Here is a 20,018-nt window from a genome sequence, read left to right on the forward strand (position 1 = left end):
AGTGACTTAACACACACCATGATGTTCTGGTTGGGATCGAACCCAGGTCTCCCACATCACAAGCAGATTCTTTACCAGCTGAGCCACCAGGGAACCCCAACAATACTGGAGTAGGTAGCCTGTCCCTTCTTCAGCAGATCTTCCCAACAAGGAATCAAACTGGGGTCTTCTGCATTGCAGGTGGATTCTTTACCAACTGAGCTATCATGGAAGCCCCATGATGCTCTGTTTTAAGCAGCCTAAACTGACTAAGACAAGTGGAGATACATCTTAGGAACAAAAATAGAACCACAAAGAACATTCAAAATTTGGACACCTGGGACTTCCCTGGTGGTCCAGTGGCTAAGAGTCTATGCTCCCAATGCAGTTGGCCCAGGTTCGATCCCTGGTTAGGGAACTATATCTCGTGTGTCACAACCAAGACCCAGGTGCAGCCAAATAAATACATAAATATTTTAAAGAAACCCACAAAATTTGGGGACCTGAGAGGGACCCTGTCTTCGTAGAAACAGGCCTACAGCTGGTGAGTACCAGCCATAAGCTCCTGAGTGTCACACCCAGTGCTGGGAGAGCTATGGAATGTGCCCATGGAAGTATCATTTCTTACAAACACCTGCAATCTTGCTGAGGTTTGGGTTTTAACCCTTTTCCTAGACTCCATTCATTGTTCACTCTAGGTGGAGAATCTTGAGAATTAGAAAGTATCCAACTAATATCCTAGTGTTATTCTAAGGAAGACCAAGAAGACAAATTAGGAAGTTCTAAGCCAAGAAGTCAAGGGAAGTACAGTGTCTTGTAAATTATTCTAATGGATGTATTCAGAAAGAGTAGTTATGAATTCATTTAGATTACTGAGGAAAAATGATCTAGCAAATCGGATTCCAGGTGGAGCAGGAAGGTTCACAGTTTGGTCAGGGCTTTCCTAGACACTTAAGATATGTGAAATATCATCTTATTTCATGTTTCTTTGATAACTAGGGATATTTAATATCTCATAATGTTTATTTATAGACCAGGTGCGTTTCTCTGTTGTACTCTGTCCATATTTTTACCTGTTGACATATTGGGGCATTTAGAGTGTTTCTTATTTGTTTGAATGTTTTAAATATTTTGTTTCTCTCTAAATGTTATGCATTTTTAATATAGAGAGGGTTTACATTTTATCAGTTTATAATGTAAATTTTAAGGGATTGTGACTTATCTTGTAAAAGTCCGCACATCAATTAGGACAAAAATATTCCTTAGGCAAAATTTGGTCTTTTGTCTAGGCGTGTGCTATGTAGTTACATATCTATCTTTTTTTTTAATAAACTTTTTAATTTTAAGATAATTATAGATGAACATTCAGTTGTAAAAAATAATACAGAGAGAACCTGTGTACCAGTTTTTGCTTATGGTATCTTTAGTAAAACTGTAGTCAGTATCGCAAACAGGATATCAACATTGATACAGGCAGGATGCAGACCATTAGCATCAGCACAATGCTCCCTCAGGTTGCTGTTTTGTACCCAAACCCCTCTCTCCCAGTCTTCCCCCCCGCCTCATCGTCAACATCCACGAAGCTGTTGCTCATTTCTACCACTTTTTCATTTCAAGAATGTTGTTCATTTGCCAAGTTGTGGCCGACTCTTTGGGACCCCATGGGCTGCATGGGCTTCCCGGTCTTTCACTGTTTCCTGGAGTTTGCTCAAACTCATGTCCAATGAGTCGGTGATGCCATCCAACCATCTCATCCCGTCTCCCCCTTCTCCTCCTACCTTCAGTCTTTCCCAGCATCAGGGTCTTTTCCCATGAGTAGGTTCTCCACATCAGGTGGCCACAGTATTGGCAGCTTCCGCATCAGTCCTTCCAATGAAAGTTATACCAATGAGATTGCATAGTATGGAATGTAAGACTGGCTTTCTTTCATGTGGCATAACTTTCTAAAGATTTATTCAGATTGTTCTGTGTATTAATAGTTTTTCTTATTCAGTTTTGGGGTAGACAATCACACAGTTTCCTTTCTTACTTGTATATCAGTATTCCCCTTTCTTGCTTTATTACACTGGGTAGAGCTTCTAGCACTATGCTGAATAAGAGTGGTGAGAGGGGATAGCTGCCTTTTCCTGAGCTTGGTAGGAGGAAAGACTTCATTCTTTCATCATTAAGTATGATGTTAGCTGTAAGTTTTTCATAGGTGTTCTTTATCAAGTTGAGGAAGTTTGCCTTTATTCCTGTTTTGCTGAGTATTTTTCTCATGAGCAAGTGTTGGATTTGGTCAAATCATTTGTCTGCATTGATTAAAGTGACTCATGTGATATTTCTTCTTTAGTGTTAATATTGCATATTCAGTTCAGTTCAGTTCAGTTGCTCAGTTGTGTCCGACTCTTTGCAACCCCGTGAATCGCAGCTCGCCAGGCCTCCCTGTCCATCACCAACTCCCAGAGTTCACTCAGACTCATGTCTATCGAGTCAGTGATGCCATCCAGCCATCTTATCCTCTGTCATCCCCTTCTCCTCCTGCCCCCAATCCCTCCCAGCATCAGAGTCTTTTCCAGTGAGTCAACTCTTCGCATGAGGTGGCCAAAGTACTGGAGTTTCAGCTTTAGCATCATTCCTTCCAAAGAAATCCCAGGGCTGATCTCCTTTAGAATGGACTGGTTGGATTACCTTGATTCATTTTTGAATATTGAACCAGTGTTACATCCACAAATAAGTCTCAGTTGGACATACTTGTTTAATTCTTCTATGTACTGCTGAATTCTATATGCTAATCTATCTTATGGAGAAGGAAACGGCAACTCATTCCAGTATTCTTGAGTGGGAAATCCTATGGACAGAGGAGCCTGGCAGGCCACAGTCCATGGGGTCACAAGAGTTGGACATGACTTAGTGACTAAACCAGCACCATTCTGTCTTTAACACTTTTTTTGGTCTATATCCATGAGAGATATTGATCTATAACTTTCTTTTCTTGTACTTGTTATTTATGTCAATTATTTTCATATTTTTATTTATCTTTTTTATTTTTTAATGTATAGAGGTTTGCATTTTAGCAATTTATAAATTTTGGGATTAGAGTAATACTAGTTTCATGTAATGAATTGAGACATGTTTTTCCCCTTCTATTTTTTCAAGGAGATTGTATAGAATTGCTTCTAAATCTTCTTTATATATTTGGTAGAATTCTCAGGAAAGCTATTTGGCCTTGGAGATCCCCTTTTTAGGACTTGTTAAGTCATGATTTCAATTTTTAAAATTACTTATAAGGTTATTTATTCAAATTATGTATTTCATATCAAGTGAATTATAATAATTTGTGGAGTTTTTGTCTAAGTTGTCAGACCCATGTGTAGAGTTCTTCTCTTATGCTTTTGATGTCTGCAGTATTGATTTCTGGTATTGGAAAGTTGTGTCTTTTTTTTTCTTTGAGCAGCTTATTTAAGGTTTGTCAAGTGACTGATTTTTCTTGAAAGAACCAATTCTTTGTCTCTTTCTCTATTGTTTTTTCTGTCTTCAGGTTCACCGATTTCTGCTCTTATCTTTATTCTCTTGCTTTGGTTTTATTTAAAATTTAGATTATTGTTACGACACCTTCCTCTCTTCTAGTGTACACACTTGGTGCTGCTGATTTCCCTTCTACTTCTTGCTTCTGCTTTAAATGTCTCCTTCAAATTTTGGTATGTTTTGTTTTTGCTTTCACTCAGTTGAATATACCTTTTATGTTTCCTTTGAGGCATCCTCTTTGACTCACGTGTTATAAAAATACCTACAGTTCAGTTTCCAAGTGTTTGGAGATACTTCTTTTAGCATTCTGTTATTGATTACTAGTTTGACTCTTTAGTGGTTGGAGAACGTGTTCTGTAGCATTTCAGTGCTTTTCAATTTGTTGAGGTTTAGTAGCCCAGGGTCTATTTTGGTGTATGTTCTGTGAGTACTCGAAAAGAATGTGTATTCTGCTGACACCGGGTGGAATGTTCTGTAAATATCAATGAGACCCCACTATCTCATGGTGTTGTTGAGTTCTTCCATATTCTCGCTGTTTTTTCCTGTGCAGTTGTTTTTTTAGTTGTTTAGTAAGGGATGATGAAGGCTCCACCTGGAGTGAGTAGATTTTGGATTGCTATGGCCCCTTCCAGATCTATCAGTTTTGCTTCACGTATTTCCCAGCTCTTTTGTTTGTAGCACACTACTTTATAATTGCTATGTCTTCTGGGTGGATGGACAGTTTTGTCATTCTGTAATGTCCCTCTCTGTGGTGTTGGAGAAGACTCTTGAGAGTGCCTTGGACTGCAAGGAGATCCAACCAGTCCATTCTGAAGGAGATCAGCCCTGGGATTTTTTTGGAAGGAATGATGCTAAAGCTGAAACTCCAGTACTTTGGCCACCTCATGCGAAGAGCTGACTCATTTGAAAAGACCCTGATGCTGGGAGGGATTGAGGGCAGGAGGAGAAGGGGATGACAGAGGATGAGATGGCTGGCTGGCATCACCGACTCAAAGGATATGAGTTTCAGTGAACTCTGGGAGTTGGTGATGGACAGGGAGGCCTGGCGTGCTGCAGTTCATGAGGTCTCAAAGAGTCGGACACGACTCAGCGATTGAACTGAACTGAATGTCCCTCTCTGTTGCTGGCAGTTATTCTTGTTGTAAAGTTCACTTCAATATTAATATAGATGTTCTTGCTTTCTTTTTTTTTTTTTGATTAATATTATCATGATATATATTTTTCCTTTCTTTTATTTTCAGTCTGAGTATATCATTATTTTTAATGTGAGTTTCTTGTCAGCACCATATAGTGTCTTATGTCTTTTAATTCACTCTGCCAATCTTTGTCCTTTAAGTGGTTGCTTTAGTTATTACATGGTGTGTATGCAATTTATCTTAGTCTACTGGTGTGTCATTTTACCTCTTACCTCATGTTCCTTTACCCTTTCTCATTTGCAATATAATTGTCTTAAATCTTCTGTCTGCCTACACTTAGAACCATACCAGACAGTGTTATAATTTTTGCTTTAAACATCAGTCATAATTTAGAAAATATAAGAGAAGTTCCAGTACTTTGGCCACCTCATGCAAAGAGTTGACTCATTGGAAAAGACTCTGATGCCGGGAGGGATTGGGGGCAGGAGGAGAAGGGGACGACAGAGGATGAGATGGCTGGATGGCATCACCGACTCCATGGACGTGAGTCTGAGTGAACTCCGGGAGTTGGTGATGGACAGGGAGGCCTGGCGTGCTGCGATTCATGGGGTCCAAAGAGTCGGACACGACTGAGCGACTGAACTGAACTGAGACCTGTTGTATTTACCCAAATATTGCTTCCCATGTTCTTTCTTCTTTACTGAAATTCCAAGATCCCTTCTATTGTCCTTTATTCTGTGTTCAGAGAACTTAATTTAGCCATTCTCTTTGGGTACCTGTGCTGGTGACAAATTTTAAATTTTTTTCATCTTTGAATGTCTTGATTTTCATCTCATCCTTGAAGGATATTTTCACTGAGTACAGGATTCTCTATTGACAGTTGATTTCTTTCAGCACATAAAAAATATTGTGCCACTTTCTCCTGGTCTTCATGGTTTCTGACAAAAAAATCTGTCCTCATTCAACTTGTTTCCTCCTATAGGTAGTGTGCATTATTTTCTGGCTACTTTCCATATTTTTTACTTTTTCTTCAGTGCTTAGAAGTTTAAGTGCGATGCCCTCTGATGAGAATTACTTTGGTATATCTTATTTGGACTTCACCTAGTAGGCTTCAGTCCATGGGGTCACAGAGAGTCGGACACGACTGAGTGACTTCAGTTCAGTTCAGTTCAGTAACATCTCTGTAGGTGCTCCACCGGTGGCTCAGATGGTAAAGAATCTGCCTGCAATGCAGGAGACCCGGGTTCAATCCCTGGGTCAGGAAAACCGCCTTGAGAAGGGAATGGCAAAACCCACTCCAGTATTCTTGCCTGGAAAATCCCATGGACGGTGGAGCCTGGTGGGCTTGACTGAACAACTAACACTTCACTTTAGCTTATTGAATCTGTAGATTTAACCCTCTTGCAAAATGTGAGACGTTTTCAACCATTATCTCCATCAAATACTTTTCAGCTCTTCCCCTTTCTCTTCTGTTTCCAGCAACCCGATGACGTGAATATTAGATCTTTTGTTGTAGCTCCACAAGTAGGAAGCTCTGTTCATTTTTCTCTAGTCTATTTTCCATCTTGTTCAGACCTGGTAATTTCTGTTGCTCCTTTGCCCTGTGGTCTTGCCTCTGTCAGTTCTGCTCTGCTGTTGGGTCCATCCACTGAGCTTTGAATTTCAGTTATTGCATTTGTTCCAGACATGTTTGTAATTGCTTGATGACAGATTTTTACCATGGCTACTTTAAAATCTTTGTCTAATAATTGTAACGTCTTTGTCATCTCTGTGTTGGAGTCTGTTGACTGTCTCTTTTCATTCAGTTTGAGATCTTCCTCATTCATAGCATGACAAGTCATTCTTGATTGAATCCTGGACATTTTGTATCATGAGACTCTGGCTTTTATTTAAACCTTGTGTTTTAGCTGGCTTTGTCTAACACTGCTCTGGCAGCAGAAGGTGTTACTTCCAGGTGGAGGTAAAATCAAGGTCCCTGTTCAGCGTTGTTTGCACCTAAGTGGGTGGGCTTGGGGGGTGTTTGCTGGGGTTGGGGTTGGGGGGTAGAGGGTGGTCCTTGTTCCTGCTGGACAGGCTTCATATTCTATTCTTAGCAGTACCTTTACTGACTCTATGGTGGGGCTGATTTCATACCTGAAGGATGGTATTACATCCTGACTCTCCAATTAAGCTATTAATACAACAAACAAGGCAAGAATATACAATGAGGAAAAAACAGTATTTTTAAAAAGTGATGCTGGGTAAACAGAAGCTACTTGTAAAAGAATGAAATTAGAACATCTTCTCACACCATGTACAAAACAACAACAACAAAACTCAAGATGGATTAAAAACCTAAATGTAAGACCTGAAACCATAAAACCCCTGAAATAAAACACAGGCAGTACACTCTGACATAGCTCTTCGCAACATCTTCTGGGGCTCTGTCTCCTCAGGCAAGGGAAACAAAAGCAAAAATAAACAAAATGGGATCTAATCAAACTTAAAAGCTTTTGCATAGCAAAGGAAACCATCAACAAGGCAAAAAGGTTACCCACTGAATGGGAGAAGATAGAAGGTATTTGCAAATTATAAGGGGTTCATATGCAAAATATAGAAAGAATTCTTACAACTCAATTTCAAAAGTCAACCAACGACCCAACCAAACAAAGACATAATTAAAAAATGGGTAGAGGACCTGAACATGCCTTTTTTTCCTGGAAGATGTACAGATGGTCAAAGGGCACATGAAAAGATGCTAAGCATCAATAATCAGCAGGGAAATGCAAATCAAAACCACAATGAAACATTACCTCACACTTATCAAGATAGCTATGATCAAGATGACAAATATGTGTTGGTGATGCTGGGAAAGATTGAAGGGGGAGGAAAACGGGACGACAGAGGATGAGTTGGTTGGATGGCATCACCGACTCAATGGACATGAGTTTGAGCAGGCTCCAGGAGTTGCTGATGGACAGGGAAGCCTGGTGTGCTGCAGTCCACGGGGTTGCAAAGAGTCGGACACGACTGAGTGACGAACTAAACTGAACTGATGTGTTGGTGAAAATATGGATAAAAGGCATCGTCCCGCACTGTTGGTGGAGATGTAAGTTGGTGTAACCATCATGGAGAACAGTATGGAGTTTCCCCCAAAAAATTAAAAATAGAATTACCATATGATCCAGCACTCCCACTCCTGGGTATATATCCACAGAAAACAAACAGTACTTTGAAAACATATGCACCCCAATGTTTAGAGCAGCATTATTTATAATAGCCAACATATGGAAGCAACCTATGTGACCATCAATAGATGGATGGATAATGAAGATGTGGTATATACATATATATATATATATATATATACACACTGGACTATTACTCAGCCATTAAAAATAATACAATTGAATAATTAAAAAAAACAAAAAACATTTGCAGCAACATGAATGGACCTGGAGGGTATTATGCTTAATGAAATAAGTCAGACAGAGAAACATATATATGTATATTTTCACTTAAATGTGGAATCTGAAAAATAAATAACCAAATACAGAGTCACAAATACAGAGAGAAAATTAATGGTTACCAGTGGGGAGAAAGCTATGGGGAGGGGCAAGATAGGGGAAGGGGATGAATGAGTATAAAATAAATAAGTTGTAAGGATGTAATATGCAGCCCAGGGAATATAGTTCATATTTTATAATAACTTTATATGGTGTATAATTTATAAAAGTATTAAAAGTATGACTATGTTGTACATATGAAACTAATATAATATTGTAAGTCAAATATTCTTCAATTGAAATAGAAGTCCTGACTCTCCATTAGGCTTCTTCTGACACCACCAATTAAGGAGAAGAAGAGATAGGACTTCTTGGTGGTCCAGTGGTTAAGAATCCGTCTTGCAATGCAGGGGGCACAGATTGATCCCTGCTCGGGAACTTAGATCCCATGTGTAGCAGAGAAACTGAGCCCTCATGCCACACCTTGCCTGTGTGCTGCAACTAACACCCAAGGCAACCACATAAATAAAAATTTTTTTTTTTTTAACAAAAAAAGAAGAGATAACTCATTAATGCTGGGCAGGAGTTGAAATCTGGGGACTTCACGGGATCTCTCCTCCCCTGCTGGTAGGGCTCTTTACCTCTCATTGGAAAACAAAAGCCATGGCTCGCTTCTTAGACACGGCTTCTGCAAGATGTCTACAAGGTGGGACACCTTGGTGCCAGCTCTGGGGATGGACGTTTTCATTGTTGTTTTGTGTTTGGCTGGAGTAGATGATCTCAACATTTTCTCTTTCTAGGCTGTCTCTATCTTCCTCCTTTGGATATAGATAACAGGCTTTTGCTGGGGATAGATTTTTTTTTTTTTTTGGTCTGTACTTGGCAGTCCCAGACTGCTAGCTTCTTTAGCTCCAGTAGTGGGATGTACGAAGCAATAAACAAATAGACAAACAGACTCAAAAAGCCCATTAATGTAACTCACCACCTTATCATTCTGCAGGTTCAGAGATCCCTAGCCTGTCTGCCTTCTTTGTACTTTTCAGAGTCTTCTTCTGTTTGCTTTGTACACAATGTCCAGGATTTTTAGTTGTAATTGGAGGGACGAATAGGAAGAAGTACATTGACTTCATGTTCTCTGAAGGGCAGTTCCTTAAATCTTCTTTTATTTCTTTCAGTTGGTTTGTCAGTACTTTATTTTTATTTTACAGGTGCCCTGTAGTTCTTGTTAAGTCTATAAATAGTATGTGATATTGTTACTATTTCTAAGCTGAGTCTCTGTGGGATCTAGAACACTTGAATCCTCCAGCAGTTCTTAGTTTCTTGGAAACTACAAGGAGAGTCCCAAGAAACACGTGTATATATGAAAAACATTCCAGATAGAATCACATTTTATTATCTGCTGGGGCTTTGACTCCACAACCCGTATAAATTGGTGTTCTGGTGATTGGGGCTTGAATGCATGTGAATCTTTGAAACAGTGGAGGCTTAGTTGTGGCTTCATTAAGCCCAGGGTGAGCTTACAAGGTGCCAGCATACAACCTGGCATCTTCAGTTACTAGCTGGGTGACCAGGAGAAGGTTCCTGAGTGTTTCAGGGCCTCTGTTGATTTACCTGTAAGGTGGAGATAAATGAGTACCACCGAAGAGAAACCTGCTGTCATTCTGAAATGTTCCTCCCTATAGATAAGGTGTCCATTTTCTCTGGTTGTTGTCCAGATTTTTTTTTTTCTGTCTTTAGTTTTCAGAAGTTTATTTATGATGTGTCTCGGTAAGGAATTTTTTGGTTGATCCTGTTTGGAGTTCTCCCAACATTTTTAAAACTTTGAACTGTATGCTTGGGGCTAGTGCACTGGGACGACCCATAGGGATGGTATGGGGAGGGAGGAGGGAGGAGGGTTCAGGATGGGGAACACATGTATACCTGTGGTGGATTCATTTTGATATTTGGCAAAACTAATACAATTATGTAAAGTTTAAAAATAAAATAAAATTAAAAAAAAAAAACTTTGAACTGTAGCTGATTTACAATGTACACCTGTCAGTTTCAAGTTTAGAGCAAAGTGATGTCGTTATATATATTTATTCTTTTAAAATACTTTTCCTTTATAGGTTATTATAAGATTTCAAATGTAATTCTGTGTGCTATGCAGTAAGTTCTTAAACCCTCGTTGTTTGTCCATTTAATATATAGTAGTGTATATCTGTTAACCCCAAAGTCCTAATTTATCTCCCTCACCTTTCCCTCTTGGTAACCATAAATTTGTTTTCTGTGTCTGTGAGTCTGTTTCTGGTTTGTAAATAAATTCATCTGTATTATTTTTTTAAAATTCCACATATAAACGATGTCATATGATATTTGTTTTCCTCTGATTTACTTTGCTAGTATGATCCATCCATGTTGCTGCAAATAATATTTCATTCTTTTTTTGACTGAGATCTCCCCGCTTCTTGACTTTGTAGATTTAAGTCTACAGTAGGATTAAGTGTGTTACTATGCATACAGCATTTATAACTATCTTATAAGAACAATATAAATGTTAGCCATTAACATAATTCGTACTCCTTTTCTCAAGGTAGCGCAAAAAGCAGAAGGCAGTACAGTGTGGTCAAAGTCTACCATATGACCCAGAAATGCCACTCCTGGGCATATACCCAGAGAAGAACATAATTATGAAAGATCTATGCACCCTAATGTCTACTGCAACACTATTTACAATAGCCAGGACATGGAAGCAACTTAAATGTCCATCAACATAGAAATGGAAAAAGAAGATGTGGTACATGTATGCAATGGAATATTATTCAGCCATAAAAAAGAACGAAATACTGTGCCATTTGCAGAGATGTGGGTGGACCTAGAGACTGACGTACACAAGGATGAAGTCAGAAAAAGAAAAACAAATATATATTAACCTATATATGTGGAATTGAAAAAATGGTACAGATGAACGTATTTGCAAAGTAGAAATACTCAGATGTGGAAAACAAATGTATGGACACCAAGAGGGAAAAGGGGGGAGTGGGATGAATTAGGAGATGGGATAACATATATGCACTACTATGTATAAAATAGATGACTATGAGAACTTCCTGGATAGCACAGGAACCTACTCAATGCTCTGTGGTGACAAAGAGGGGATATATGTATCCATACAGCTGATTCATTTTGCTCTACAGCAGAAACTAATGCAAAATTGTAAAGCAACTAAACTCCAATAAAAAAATAAATCTATCCTTCCCTTTGATAGCAGTATCTTCTAATCTTTTGATCGTGAAGACTGTTTATTTTCCTTTGCACTTTTCCTTTGAATATGTGAGCAGTTCCCTAATGTCACTGACACTGAAATCTTCTTCATTATGTGATAAACAAATAAAGATTCTAATTTCTTTGTGGCTGTTCTGTATCTTGTCACCTTACTGCTCTCTCTTATTTACTCTAGGAGCTTTTTAGTTGATTATTTTGCATTTCTGGATGGCCAATTATTTTTTATGTAAACAATAATAATTTTACCTCATATTTAGTAAATATAATTATTATGTAAAATTATTATGAGACTTACTGTGCTGCCCAGACTTTGAAAAACAGATAATTTTCTGTGTTCTCTTTGCATTGATTCTCAATATAGTAAAACATGTATTCTCTCTTTCCATATCAACAACTTCTTTCATGTAATTATCACCTCTTTTGCTTTTCATCCAGGAAAGCATCTCCTTGCTCATGTTTTTTTTTTGTTGTTGTTGTTGATCCCAACATTTTTATTGATGGTTTTATTGCTGGAAAGATATCTTAAAAGTAATTTCTGATAATGATGATATGTGGAGGAGACTTATTTTTAGACGTTGATGCTCCTTTATTACAGAATTAGAATTATTAGAGATGATGAGCCAAAATATTTTCCTATCATCTTCTGGCCCATCTGCATTTGTTCTGTGCATAAGTAAAGAAAACTCTACAATTTTTCTCTGTCCAATTCCTTGGGGCTACAATTACTGAAATTTCAATTAATAATCTTTCCTCTCTTATACTTACTTGCCAGCAGAGTTGCAATTTCTTGCCTTTTCATGTATCTTTATGATCTTTCAAGAGAAATTTAAAGATAGTGCATCAAGCATCAATTTTAACACATATACCCTTGTACCAAATACTAACTTGTAACTGTTACTCATCTGTGTGAACTTGAGTTATGTATCTTTCCAGACTCAGTTTTATATCTAAATTGGGGGAGGATGAGTGAAATAAAATTATTTATGATGTTTTCCATTGCTAATGTCCTCTTTTATCATAAGCTTATGTAACAGAAAGAAAGTGAAAGTTGCTCAGTTGTGTCCGACTCGTTGCAACCCAATGGACTGTACAGTCCATGGAATTCTCTAGGCCAGAATACTGGAGTGGGCAGCCTTTCCCTTCTCCAGGGGATCTTCTCAATCCAGGGATGGAACCCAGGTCTCCCACATTGCAGGCAGATTCTTTACCAGCTGAGCCACCAGGAAAGCCTAAGAATACTGGAGTGGGTAGCCTATTCCTTCTTCAGTGGATCTTTCTGACCCAGGAATCGAACTGGGGTCTCCTGCATTGCAGGCAGATTCTTTACCAACTGAGCTATCAAGGAAGCTCAATTATCTATCAGAAGCAAACAAAGGTGGGCTTGTCCGGGATTTGAACCCAGGACCTCTTGTGCCCTAAGGGAGAATCATACCCCTAGACCAACAAGCCACATGTTAATAGGAAATGTTTAAATTGTGAGGTAAATATAATGCAATTTAAGTAATGAAGAGTATATAAAAAATATTCAGTTCAAACTCATGCAACCCCCAAAGCTCAACTCAAAGATAAATACCTGGGTGTGGTGTAACAATTCTGACAACACGGTGCAGTATACTGGAATCGAACAACTAAGTACATAGATAATGGATGGAAAGACCCCGTTTTCTCACTGTTGGGGTGGAAGTTTGCAGATAAACAAGAAAAGGAGGCTAGAATGATTCATGTAGTAATAGATTAGCATTAAAATCACAGACATAAACTTGTGTTTAGCTTAATATCAATGAAGATGGTTACAAATAGAAATAGACAGTGATACATGTACACTGTGATATCACTGACAGTGATACAATTTGTACAACACATATATTGGGTTGTCCAAAGAACTCATTTGGGTTTTTCCATAAGATGTTAGTTATTGAAAAATTTGAATGAACTTTTTGGAAAACCCAATATTTCCTTGCTCTGTCAACTGGAAGGGCCTGGGGACAGCACCCTAGGGGCAGTGAGCATATCTAGCATCCAGATTTGGTTTTTAATACCATTCTCCAATAGACATAATCTGGGCTCCTTGGAGAAATGGCTAATTCCAGGATTGGGGCGGAAAATATTTATGATAAGAAACCTGGAACATCTTTTAGTATCAAAATGTAAGGCAGTATAAAAAAAATAAAGCTGTAAGGATGAGGGTGCATCAGAAGGATGTGGGAGCTGGACCATGAAGAAGGCTGAGTGCCGAAGAATCGGTGCTTTTGAATTGTGGTGCTGAAGAAGACTCCCGAGAGTCCTTTGGACTGCAAAAAGATCAAACCAGTCAATCCTAAAGGAAATCAACCCTGAATATTCACTGGAAGGACTGATGCTGAAGATCCAATACTTTGGCCACGGGATGGAAGAATGGAGTCACTGGAAAAGACCGTGATGCTGGGAAAGACTGAAAGCAAAAGGAGAAGAGGGCAGTAGAGGATGAGATCATTAGACAGCATCACCAACTCAATGCACATGAATTTGAGCAAACTCCAGGAGACAGTGAAGGGCAGGGACGCCTGGCATGCTGCAGTCCATGGGGTCGCAAAGAGTTGGATATGGCTTAGCAATCAAACAACAAGATCAAAAGGACACCAGCGCCAATGGAAAGATCTCTCAGTGGTCCAAACTGGAATAATTTCTGCAACAAAATAAGCTAATAGAGGATTATAATTCAAAGTATAAAATAAATATCTAAGAGTCCATATTGATAGAAATAAAATATTGAGTAGGGAGTCTAGACAAATCTCCCATACTGAAGAATTCAAAATAATTTATGTAGATGCTCAGCCCTCTAGTAAGTGGCGTGTAGCTCTCTTAAGGGTGGTCTATGGATAGTGACTTCTTTCCAAAGATAACGGTATGGAATGAGAGGGGGGAAAGTAACTCTACAGAGGAGAACCTCAACAAGGCAACCTCAGCCAGATGATCAAGGTCAAAGTCAACAGTGATGAGTCATGGGGTTAATAGGTGCCCTTGATATGATGTGATGAGAAGAGCCCTTCACCTCTGTGATCTTCCTCCCAAAACACACAACTCCAGTCTGATAATAAGAGAAAACATCAAATCTCAAGTGAGGAAAATTCTACAAAATACTGGATTAGTTAGTATACCTCGAAACTCTCAAGGTCATCAAAAACAAGAAAAATTTGAGAAATTGTCACAGCCAAGAGGCCTCTGAAGAAACAATACAATTAAATGTAATGTAGCATTTTGGATGAGCTCCTGCAACAGGAAAGGATGTCAGGTGAACACTGAGGAACTACCTATAAAGTATGGACTCTGGTTAATAATGCATGCATGCTAAGTTTCTTCAGTAACGTCTGACTCTCTGCGACCCTCCTCTGTCCATGGGATTCTCCAGGCAAGAATACGGGAGTGGGTTGCCATGTGCTTCTCCAGGGGACCTTCCTAATCCAGGGGTCGAACCCGTGTCTTTTATATCTATCTGAATTGGCAAGTGGGTTCTTGACCACTAGTGCCCCTGGGAAGCCCCCTGGTTAATAGTAATGTATCAGTATTAGTTCATTAACTGTAACTAATGCACCATACTAAAGAATAGAGAAATAATATTAAATAATAGAGAAAACAGGCTGTGGTACATGTAAAGATTACATTATCTTTGCAGTTTTGTTTTTTTTTTTTCTGTAAATCTAAATCTATTCTAAAACAAACCAAAAATTTTTTTTTAAATAAGTGAATGGAAGGAACACTAAAGAACAGGAAACAAGGATAGAGATTTTTAAAATATTATATAATGAAGGAAACTTTGTGGAAAATAATAAATTTGATTAGTTTAAAAGCATAGACTAGAATCAATTATTCTTTTATTTTCATTTGCAAAAATAGATGCAAATAGAAGGCAAAAAGTTTGGACACTGTGTAACTAAGTCAGCATGTGGCCAATAGCGTTGATTTCAGTTCATAGCTTATAATCACAATAATCAGACCAGAGCTGATGAGCCAAGCTATTGGAACTATTTTTCCAATAGAGTAATTACTTTAATTCGGACCAGGGAACTATTTGGGGGAGGAAGGGTGTGTGGTTAGGATAGTACATAGACCCACTGAAGTTATTAATTAGTTTACACAGCTATGGCCAAAAAGCAGAGGAATAATGGGCTTTTATGAGGGAAATAAACCAATAAAAAGAGGATATGAGTAGTTTTTCACAATTGTGCTGATCTGATTACTGAAAAGTGTATTTTGAATTCGTTTTGGTATTGAATCATTGCAAAGCAATGCTTTTGTCATCTAATTGTTAATTGCTTTTCATGATGTAGATAAATGATAATCAACTTTTTGCATTTGCAAATATTTCCCAGCAATGTGATGATGAAGTGATAGTTTGCATTGTTTCTTTTTGTTAATTTTCAAGGCATTTTTACATGCTTAATGATTTATTTTTGTCATTTGGAATAAAAGGTTTTTTCCTTTTTCATGGTTACATCTATTAATTATAAAATTTTAAAATATATTGAAAAAAAAGTTAACCATAATCCCATCATGTTAACTTTTTAAATATATTTCCCATTAGGCTTATTTATATTGAACTACAATTGTGACTACATGTATATTCAATTCACGTCTGACTTAACAGTTGAGTATAAGGATTTTCTCATGCTGTTTAAAATTTTTAATAGCCACTATTTTGAGTATGATAAAATATTAAATCACTTGTTACATGATTTATTAACTTATTAACCTATTAGATGTTTATAGGTTTTCCCCAGTGATATTTTATTCATCCATATATGTTCCAATACCAGAAGAAGAGGCCCGATCCACTGATTTTTTTCTGTCTTTGTGTATGCTGTGACCGGAGTAGTCTTACATTTGAAATTCAGGAAAGATAATGGGGTCTGAACAGTCAAGCATGCAAGTAAAATACAAAGGTATTTTTTAAACTACCACCTCCATTTCAAATCCCATTCATTGAGCCTCCCAAAGATGAGGCATGGATCTGGTTAGCTATGTAATAAAATAGCACACATACTGCATGCTGGACATCACAGGACAGTTGCCCATAAAACTAGACCTCAGGCCGACACCAAGACAACATTGTAAAGCAACTTTCCCCCAGTTAAAAATACATTTTCAAAAATGCCCAATTTAAGAAAAATACATATTGAGAAAATAAAATATAAACCTAAATCTTAGAACGTAATACCTTAAAATGTAGAACATAGTGTATCAATTTGGGGTTAAAATGAAGACATTTTAATGTTTCAGAGAAATTTTAATTTTGATTGACATGATAGAGAAGAACGAAACTTAAGACACATTCAAAAGAAACAAACCCAGACCTCGGACTTGAGCTTCCTTTACACTCAGAGCCTCGTCCTCTCTGAGACAGCTGTCTGAGCAGCCTCTGTGTTCACACTGAGTTTCTGAAACTGAATCTGTGACTGTGACTGGTGGGCCGAGATCATGCATGCCAACAGACTCCAAGTCGGGATTGTCAGTTTCCTACGAAATCAAAGGATAGTAGTTACTGCTGGCAGAAATCTCTATTACCGAAGATTCTCTTTTCATTAGAGGACAATGGCTTTTTCCTTAATTTCCCAGTCCTTCATATCCACTCTGCTGCCATCCTGGAAGATGGGGGTGTTTTCATGAATTCCTACCCGATTTCTATGCCACTTAGGTGCACCCTTGTTAACCCTTGATGTCACAGAAAGTGTTATAATGGCATGCTGGATTGGGAAGAATAGTCATTTCTCAGGCCATCAATGTATATCTAATGAATTGAATTTAGGAAGTCTCTTGTTGGTATGAAATGCAGGGTAATAGACCTCAGATCAAACTCATCAGTCAAATAATACTTTGAAAATATAGTTTTATCAGTCTTGTCATTACCAACCAATTCATATTTAAACAGAACTTGGGATTCTTTGGCCTTCCCTGGTGGCTCAGATGGTAAAGAATCTGCCTGCAATGTGGGAGACCTGGGTTCAGTCCCTAGGTTGGGAAGATACCCTGGAAAAGGGCATGGCAACCCACTCCAGTATTTTTCCTGGAGAATCCCCATGGACAGAGGAGCCTGGCAGTCCATGGGGTTGCAAAGAGTCAGACATGACTGAGTGACTAAGCAGATTCTTTGGGGGCAGCCATCATGATGATTCTTCTGGAAGTGTCTCTTGTTCCTCACCTGGCTAAGTGCAAATGCATTTTTTGCTTGATTGTTTGGTTTTTACATGATCTCTGTTAGTGATGAAACTGAGAACATTTAAAATGTCAAATATTGCAGCATGAAGATGCCTTTGATCTAAAGTTGGTGAACTTTCTTTTGAATTGAAAACAATTCAGTTCATAAATGAATGCCTCATTCATAGATATCTAATTCATTCATTCACAACATATTTATTGAAAACTGACAGTGTGCCAGTCACTGTTCCAAATGCTATGAACAAAGCAGGTAGGAACAAAGCAGTCATGGAGTGTATCTTTTCACAGCCCAGAATCAATGAACCCCACTGCCTTCTGAGGTGAAGTTGGTAATACTGAGAAGATCACTATTGCTGAAGAAGGAATCTTGAGTAGACACTAGAAATTCTTTACATCCCCACTCTGGATTCACCTCCACTTCCATAGAATGAGCAGTTACTGAGAAAACAGAGGCATCAAGAGCTTCTGAAATGAGACAGGGAACCCAGGGAACAAATTCTGCTGAAGCAGGGCCAATGAACAAATTCTACATTTTGTGTGTTGGGTGCAGGGGAGTTTATGGGCCAGAGGAGCAAGGAAATTATTTTTCAAAAACAAAGCAAAAATACCTGCAAGACTGAATAAGATATACTCTACAAAAAAAACAGTAATGTGTAAGAAAGAGAAAAACAAGGCTTAGATTTCACAGAGATTTGGATGCAAACCAGAGATTTAAATCAGAACAAGAGCCAAATAATGCTAGACTGGAAACAAATCAGAATGATAGGTTTTATGGCTGCTTTAGAACTATGAAGTTGCTCAGGATTTGGGGATCTTGTTTTTAGTTTGGAGGGTGGATGAGTACAAGGAGTCACCAGTACTTCAGAAATTTAAAAAGGGTCACTGGGAGTGAGGAAAACATATGGAATGTTAAGGACCCAGTACTGTCAGACTGGATCTTTTAATCCAATAAAAGCAATTATTAAATTTACCAGGTTCATCCTCTGCTTCATACTGCCCTTCAAGGATGAGAAAGAGACCAGAGCCACAGCTTTGAAAGTATTCTGTATCTTGTCTGGATCGGAATAGGAAAGCCGTTAGAGAGCCTGCCAAACGTATGGGAATTCAAAGGGGAGCTTAGAAGAAAAGAAAATAGATTGAATGTGTCCAAAGAAGACAGACAAATAAAAGGAAAAAAAAAAAAAGAACTAGGGTTGAAGACAGACGTAGAACATATTAACTTGTACTCCTTGAGAAGCTAGTTTCTTATCCCATCCTTGAAGATATTACATGCACAATTTAGCACGATTGTGTTGAAAGAAGACAAAAGGACAGGTTATAAAAAGGGCTTGGGGGAAATTAGGAAAATGTGGAGCTTCATCTATCTTCCTGTCATTACAATATTAGAGTTTATTTGGAATGACTAGGAAGCCCTGGTGGCTCAGTGGTAAATAATCCACCTGCCAGTGCAGGAGACCCTGGTTCGATCCCTAGTCTGGGAAGATCCCCTGGAGAAGGAAATGACAATCCACTCCAGTATTCTTGCCTGGAAAACCCATAGACAGAGGCGCCTGTCAGGCTACAGTCCATGGAGTCACAAAGAGTTGGTCATGGCTTAGAGACTGAACAACAGTAATTGGAATGAAGCAAGACAAGTTGTGAACTTGGTTGAATGAAAGGAAATGGATTAAAGTGTGGTTTACTATTTGGTTTCCAGGTTGCCTGTGGAATTTTTGCCAAACTATATGCATGAATTCCCAACGTAATGCTCTTCTAGCAAATTTCTGGAAGACGGTATGGGCTGTGCTCACTGAATATGTCTTGGTGTTCTCTGTCTGCCGTTTATATCTTAACACATCAATAACTGTTTTTGTTATATACTAAGATTTTTACTCTCTTAGATGAGGATAACTCCAATCATTTTCCCTTGAAATTTGAAGTAAAAACATTATAAGGCGTGAATAAGTAATTCCTTCTGAGTTATATCAACCGATGATCTAAATATGCATCCTGAATGTGTGAAAGAGTATTTTGGAAAGATCCATGCCTGCAAAACATTGATATGTGAACAAAAATCTCTCTGTTTTCCCCCATAAGGGGAGATCTTTTTAATGGTGCTCTCAAGCTGAGAAAGATAGGAATGGTTTCCTGGTTCATCAGCATCGCATGGATCCAAATATTAGCTGGATATGAAGAGTGAGGTCACTAGATCTGAAACAAGAGGCTTTTTTTTTTTTTCTGGATCCTTAAGGTCCCACTGTGACCTAAATTACACACAGTCGTACATACATACCATTTCCAATGACATCAGTTGAAACTTCCTGTGAGCAACTGGGAAAGGGACTTGGCCCGGAATTCCAAGAAACCCAACCTGAGGTTTTAAACCATAGGCATTCCCAGTACTTTGCAACTGATTCAATTTCCAATGAAATTATTGTCATCCCTGGTTCCAACAGCAAACTAAAGGGAGAATTGA

This window comes from Bison bison, unplaced genomic scaffold (assembly GCF_000754665.1).
Source record: "Bison bison bison isolate TAMUID 2011002044 unplaced genomic scaffold, Bison_UMD1.0 scf7180017864105, whole genome shotgun sequence".
Classification (NCBI taxonomy): Eukaryota; Metazoa; Chordata; class Mammalia; order Artiodactyla; family Bovidae; genus Bison; species Bison bison.